At 34.3% G+C, this 8,009-nt stretch overlaps 1 protein-coding gene across 1 annotated transcript in view; it reads right to left on the minus strand.

The window, feature by feature from the left end:
• The window catches only part of LOC107707535 (N-acetyl-beta-glucosaminyl-glycoprotein 4-beta-N-acetylgalactosaminyltransferase 1-like), a 129,976-nt gene that overhangs the window by 110,152 nt on the left and 11,815 nt on the right, over positions 1–8,009 (minus strand). The window lies entirely within an intron of this gene.

Consider the following 8,009-nt stretch of genomic DNA (forward strand, 5'->3'; position numbering starts at 1 on the left):
TTTCAGAAAGGTGGGGCATAGAGGAGAAACAATAATGTACAGTATGTGGAAAATAATGTGTTTTTTGAACTTTAAACCGCATAAACACATTTCATTACACCAAATACACAAAATAATGTTCTTTTTAGCAGCATCATATGACCCCTTTAAGCAGAAAAATAACAATTGAGTACCAATAAACATTGATAATAACTGAGCAGTAAATCAGAATATTAGAATGATTTCTGAAGAATCATGTGACACTGAAGACTGGAGTAATGATGCTGAAAATTCAGCTTTACATCACCTACATTTTAACATAGAGCTCTTTTAAATTGTAATAATATTTCACAATTGTATGCAATGCTGCATTTATTAAATCAAATAAATGCAGCGTTGCATAAAAGACTTCTTTTAAAAGCATTAAAAAAACCAGTAGTGTAAAATATGACTATTAGGGCTGGGCAATGATTAATCACGATTAATCGCATCTAAAATAAAAGATTTTGTTTGTGTGTGTACTGTGCATATTTATTATGCATGTATAAAAGACACACACACACAATATATATTTTGAAAATATTTACATGTATGTACATGTTTATATTTATATTAATATAATTTAAATTATATATAAATATATTTATTCATATATAAACATAAAAAATTTTCTTAAATATATACATGCATGTGTGTGTATTTATACATAATAAACATACACAGTACACGCACATATATTATGTACACAAAAACTTTTATTTTGGATGTGATTAATCGCGATTAATCATTGCCCAGCACTAATAATAACAATACAAATGTAATTATGCATTCTAATATTTACCAACAAACACACTCCAAATGGCTTGCTCACTTTACCAAATGACAAATAAACACGCTGTCAAATGAAAAACAAGCGTGGATTTGTAACCGTGAAGCTGGTGGACAAAAAGCAGCTTTTGCTTTCAAAGCAAATCCCTAAACACTTTTCAAAGCACACAGCACCTGTGGAGACTTGTGTATGTAAAACATCATTCCCCGAGATTAACCGCTTCTGACTGTGATTTCAACCGGCTAACGTATTCTGAGCCACTCCTGATACACCTGCGGTTGGCGAAACATTAACCAGTCATTTAAAGTGTCCTTTTATGACTCTATCTTTTCTTGTGCTTCCAAGTGTAAGTTTCAGACCAGGATCTCCGCCTCAGCCCCCGGCAGAGATGAGAACGTTTGTTTTGTTAGCCTGAGGGCACTTGTTCTCAACTGGGCAGAGTAAAAAAAAACAATGAAAGCACCTGCTGTGCTGGTCTACAAAACACACTGCTTACCAGAAGCTTCCGGGTGGATATCAAGTCCATGCGGACCTACGACTGACAGCGGTTAATGAGTAAAGGTTTGAAAAGAAGGCTGGAGTTTCCTTTTAGATGGTCTTTATACAGGGAGATGTTCTGTCAAAAATGAAAACTCATCCTTTATTCGTCCTCATGCCATTTCTAACCTGTATAACTTCGTGTCTTCCATATAACAAAGAAAGGAGAAATTCGGAAGATGTATTTTATGCTTTCTTCCATGCAATTGCAATAAATGGAGCTTTTTAAGTAGGTATGTACAATAAAAGCATAGACAATGATAATATCAGAATTGTTGTTTAAACAATGTAGAAGCTGACATTATCCAGTTTGTAACTTTGCAAAAAACAAGTCTTCAGAGTCCAGACTTTCGATGCGTGATGTGGTCTAGTTGAATGACCCCAAAATTCAATATACTTGAGCAAAAATGTATGAGTTTTTGTCTTATTTTTCTAGATGATCTAGTTAAGCAATATTACATACAGTAAGCAAGCACACTGTTTTTTCTCAAATATCAGCACGATTGCAAATCTGATTTTATACAACAGTTCAATAAGCTAGAAGTCATTGTGAGTTTTATTTTAGGCACAATATTGTCTCTATTTTGGCAATGAAAACAGTTTCAAATCAACGGCAGAACTGTTGTGCATCTCTGAGAAACAGACAGTGGTGTGTCGACTCGTTTCTAAATGAATCAGCATTTTGAACGAATCGATGATTCATTGATCCATTCATATAGCTTTATTTTTGAATGATGCTCATTTGTTCACACAAATTCGTTGAATAAAAAAAACTCGCCAATTAAGACATTTCAATATTCTAAATATTATTTTTAAAACAATCTTACGGCATTGTTATGAAATTGTAATTGTGGTGTAAATACATCTAAATGATGCTTAAGATGTAGTTTCTGTGCCACTTCTGCAGTGCAAAAATGGATTTGTTGATACTGATTTCATTTGATAAGAAACAATCTATGAAGAATATGGAAAAACTCTTGGACTCTTTGCGTGACAGGCCTAACTAAACCAGTCAGGATACCAGAACAAAAACACAAAAAATATTGTCTAATCATCGCTAGTGACATAATCCCAGAAACTAACTGAGATATCTTATCTTTTTTTTTTTTTTGGTCAATACCGCACACTCCTACATTGTAAAAAGTATCTTAAAGGTGGTCCACATGACCCATGCACTATATTTCACGTCGTAAAAACAGAACAAAATAAAAATTGAAAACTTTGAAAAAATTGAAAAAAAAACTTCCTTCAGATGGCTGTGCAGAGCAGTAGGTGCTACACACAGTCAAAAACAGACAGAACTCACAACATTTATCTGTTATCTTTAGTTATTCTGGTGTTTAGGAACAAAAGTATATATTATACTTCTTCACTACCTCTCCACGATTGACTGGGCCACATTTCTGGACACACGAAGTAACCATTAAAGGTTTTAGTTCACCCAAAAATGAAAATTACCCCATGATTTACACTGCTCCGGGTGTGTGTTCACGGTGTGTGTGTGTTCACTGCTGTGTGTGTGCACTTTGGATGGGTTAAACGCGGAGCACTAATTCCTAGTATGGGTAACCATACTTGGCCACATGTCACGTCACGTCACTTACCCTCAAGCCATCCTAGATGTATATGACTTTCTTCTTTCAGACAAATACAATCAGAGTTATATTAAAAAACATCCTGGCTCTTCCAAGCTTTATAATGGGAGTGGATGGTAGCCCAAAATTTGAAGTCCCAAAAATTTTACCAATCCATTATAAAAGAAGTCCACACGGCTCCAGGGGGTTAATAAAGGCCTCCCGAAGCGATGCGATGCGTTTGTCTAAGAAAAATATCCATATTTACAACTTTTGCTAACTGTCGTATGCACGTTCATGAGAGAGTGGCATCCAGGCCACTCGTAGGCATAGCGTAAACTCCGGTGAGAATATGCTAGTCTCGCGAGAAACAAGTTTTGTTTACAGCAAAGGAAACCCAGTGTCCTCTTGGCTTATATTGAAATCCTCCGACATTTTTCTTTACAAATCCTCATTTTGTACCACTAATTCGTGACCGGTGTTTTGTTTTGCTCTCTCTTCTGCGCTTCCACGTTCGTCACTTCCGCGTTCGTCGCCGCGTTTGCCTACGTCCTACATCATCCGCTGGACGCCACTCTCTCGTGAATGTGAGTACGACAGTTAGCCGAAGCTAGAGATTAAGGTTTATAAAGTTGTAAATATGGATATTTTTCTTACACAAACGCATCGCGTCGCTTCGGGAGGCCTTTATTAACCCCCTGGAGCCGTGTGGACTTCTTTTATAATGAATGGGTGCAATTTTTTGGACTTCAAATTTTGGGCTACCATCCACTCCCATTATAAAGCTTGGAAGAGCCAGGATGTTTTTTAATATAACTCCGATTGTATTCGTCTGAAAGAAGAAAGTCATATACATCTAGGATGGCTTGAGGGTAAGTAAATCATGGGGTAATTTTCATTTTTGGGTGAACTAACCATTTAATGTGTTCAAATGTATTCACCCGTATGTCAGAAATGTGTGGAAGTTCAGAACGGTGTTATTTTATTATCACTTAGTAGTTTTGTTGTGTGTTTTATCATTATTTATTTATTTATAGGCCTATTTTTAATATATGCTTTAGTTTTAGCTATAGTATATCAAGGTAAACTAAATTAAAAATGAGAAATGTTTTGTTGGCAAATAGCTGAAAAAAGTTCATTTTTATATTTTATTTCAGTTCCCGTTTATTTCAACAGAAATGGTTATTTATGGTTTTAGTTTTAATTAGCTATCATAACCCTGGAATGCTCTTTTTAGACTTTAGAGGAGGTTTTCAGATCTGAAAGTATGATCAATCAAATCCACTGTAGAAGATCAATGAAAATCAGATGCCTCGTGACACGACCCCTTTTGACCTTTAGTGTTCAGTCGGACTTAACAAGTCGGATCTGATTCAAATGTTAATTTTCATTTTAGTAGTGCCTCTCAAATCATGGATTTGTCAGCCAATCACATTTTCTGATATGTATGACAAGACTGCCATTTGAAAACCACTTGTATCCAAAACACAAACACACTAATCTGGTGCCTGGACCTCCAGGCAATGGAAGTACTGATGAGTCATTTTTAATTTCCACTGGTTTTCCAGTGGATTTTTCGTCATCCAGCTGGATTTATGTTTAAAGAATGCCTTGAGCCCACAATATCTGTTGGCTATGATACACTGGAAAGAATCCCACCTGCTACAGACACATTAAAATGATGATATCCCGTTGTTTGCTCTGCGGAGTCACATTAAAACCAAGGCAAATGAGTCCAATTTAAAGTACCAAGTGCACCTAATTTTGAAAAATTAGATTCTACCGTAGAATAACCCCCAAATGCTACTGAACAAATTAAATATTCTCATGTTTTCCCAATCAGCAGATCTACACACACATCACTGCACTTCACGCCTCAAAGAGCCGCAGTCTTTTTGCAACATCCCACTACAAACAGTTCAGAATTAGTTTGACTGCATTCAAAGAGGGACTGAAACTCTGAAGATAAAGGCTGGCCCTGTAGACCTCAGACCAAACCACATATTTCATTTAAGGCGAATGAAAACAAGGCCGTCAGAAATGGAAGTATTATATGTTCAATACACACGGTTTTGCACTTTCAACTATGGACTGTAAAAATTAGACGTTTTTTTAGTAGCCTAACAGAGTATGACAGACTGAACATTGTCATTGCTTCGCTTCTTTAAATTTAAATCTGGGTCAATGACAAATAAGAACAAAAGCAAAAATCTTGTAATCTTTGTATTCGTGTGGTTGTGAGAAATTTCGGTAACACTTTACAGTAAAATTCCATTTGTTAACAATAGTTAACTGCATTAGGTAACAAACTAACATTCTTCTAAAAATGTATTATCTTAGCTAATGTTGATTTACACATTATTATTATCAAAAGTTGTTTCTATTAATGTTATTAATGAACAGTTGTATTTTTATTAACTAACGTTAAGAAAGATGATTAAATACTGTAACAAATGTATTGCTCATTGTTAAAGTTAGTTAATGCATTAAATATAGCTGACAAATGGAACCTTATTGTAAAGATTTTTGACTATTGTACTATTTACTATTGTACTATTATTGTACTATTTACAATATAGTTTACTAATTTGAACTGAAATAACCTTGTAATGTCATAAAAAGGCCAAATTATCTGATATTTTAAGAAATGTATTGAGCTTGATACAGTCATGATGATCTGCAGGTCTCTGTTTTACATTTTTTCTTCATGTTGACAGCACAACATGACTAATTTAATGGAATTTTTTTAATATTTGTGATATTTTAACTTTATTTTTAACTTTTAATAAATTACAAAAACATTACGGCAAATGACATTTGTACTTACTAAAAGAAAATACCTTTCTTGTATTTTGTAGTTTTTTTGTTTTAGTTTTTTTTTTAAATGGTGAAAAATGGTGTAGGATTTTCTCAGAAATTGCTAATAAATTTCACAAATAATTACAAAGAAACAACAAGCTGACATGAAATTAAATAGAAAGACCTTAATATATATATATTTTTATTTTTATTTTTTTATTATTATTTTTTTTTTTGTACACCAATAATCTTTCATTTTCGAAAATCCAGTTTATACAGTGTAGCATAGTTGTATCAACAAGATATTTTCGAACCCTCAAAAAATATCAAAATGACATTTAATTCAAAAATTACAAACATATCACATTTCATATAAGAGATGCATTCAAATCACTGTCATTCACACTGATGAATTGAATTTTTTAATACATGTTTAGACCACAAGTCCAAGTACGGCATTTGGGACAGGGGCCGACATTTCATTTCCACCTGCTCAGTTCGTAACCAAATCTTTGCATGGTACCGCTATGACAAAGCACATACTGGAACAGCTCACCGCTGAGTGTGATTGACTGCTGGCATCACTTCCTTTTCTTGTCATCGCTTGCCAACGTGGGTGCAAAGAGCAAACTGTTAAGGTGACCTTTGCGCACACAACCACAATAAAAGCCCACTCAAGCAGCTTCAGGCCTTTGATGATCGATTGTAATCCAGCTTTACCAGATGGATCGCTTACAGTAAAGTAACACCAACTTCAATGAGAAGCATCTCTCAGCCAGGACACTGAAATATGATACACTATGAGCGTGAGAGAGGAAGAATGCACGTGTCACTGATAAAGCTAAGCAAGCCTTGTGCTTTAATGCATTGTGACAAAGTATCTTCAAAAGAGGATATTTTGGAGAATGTTTTATCCATAAAATGAAAAAGTCAATGAGGTTCAAATATCTTTGAGCTGACGAGTCTTGTATAAGCTATAAACCAATGTTGATGTCTTCTGTCTCCACACATGTGATAGTCTTGGGATGAAATACATTACTAATTTCAATAGGGATGCACCGAATGTTCGGCAACCGAAATTGTTCGGCCGAAAATAGCAAAAAAAAGCTATTTTTTGAATAAGTGAAAAGACCGAATAATATGTACCAAAAAATGACGTAACACGATCAAATAGAGGCACGTACTAATGCAGCAAACGTGTCTGCAGTGTGAAAGTATTTAAAAATTGTCCGAGAAGGACGCAAAAATCATTACAAGCACGAAACACCGACATCCAGAGACTGTTTAGTGCTGCATCTCATGTCTCCGATGAGAAGAGGAAGAGGTGGCTGATGCTGGTTACTGTATGATGATTGAAATCGCAAAATGGCCTTAAACAATTAGTGAATAAACTGCAGAACGTTATGTTTTCTAATACACGGTCCAAAGTCCAAAGCGCGAGGAAAATCTGCGCTGAAACACAATGTTACTCGTCAGTTGCTCAGTAACATTTTTATTAATTTTTAAAGGCATGTGACAATGTGATACGTGCGACAAACATCTTACCAAATTCGTAATGAGAATCATTTATAAACCTGTTGTCAACAAAAAGAAGCATCTTCCTGCGGGTTTCCGCCAAAATAAAAGCTGAGAAAAAGCAACAACTCCATCAACATTCATAAATGTTAGTATTGTAATTTTACTGTTGTTCTGTAGAATAAAACAAAAATGTAAGACAATAATAATGAAAATAATAATTACCCTACAATAGCTCTATTAATACATTTATTATAACATTCACACATAGTGTTCAAATTGAGATCTGTAATATATATTCTAATGCAGGGCTATTCAATTAGTTTTATTTGAGGGCCGGATTATTGAACTGAAATTTTGAAGGGGGCCAAGGGGGTGGGTGGCTGTCCCGATCTCTTTCTGAGGGGCCTATAAAATTAGAAATTAAATTTAAATGCATATTCAGCAGTAAAATATATAATATTATCAACACCAATATCTATAAAAGGTTAACATTAGTGCTGTCTGTGAATCGATTATAAAAAATAAAAAAAACGAATTATTCACACATTTTTCTATAATCAATTGTAATTAACTGCATATTAATATATTTATATTGTCATAATTTCACATTGAACCTCCAAATTAATATAGAAACAATATAAAGATGATATATTTTAAATATGTGTTTAATGGCATCTTTTTACTAAGTAGCCTATTATTAACAATGGCCAGTATTTTTGATAACTGCAATACTGCTACTGATGTCTCTATTAAATGCATTTTCCCCTTAATTT

The sequence above is a fragment of the Sinocyclocheilus rhinocerous genome, unplaced genomic scaffold, assembly GCF_001515625.1.
Source record: "Sinocyclocheilus rhinocerous isolate Xijiao unplaced genomic scaffold, SAMN03320098_v1.1 scaffold1376, whole genome shotgun sequence".
In the NCBI taxonomy this organism is placed as follows: domain Eukaryota; kingdom Metazoa; phylum Chordata; class Actinopteri; order Cypriniformes; family Cyprinidae; genus Sinocyclocheilus; species Sinocyclocheilus rhinocerous.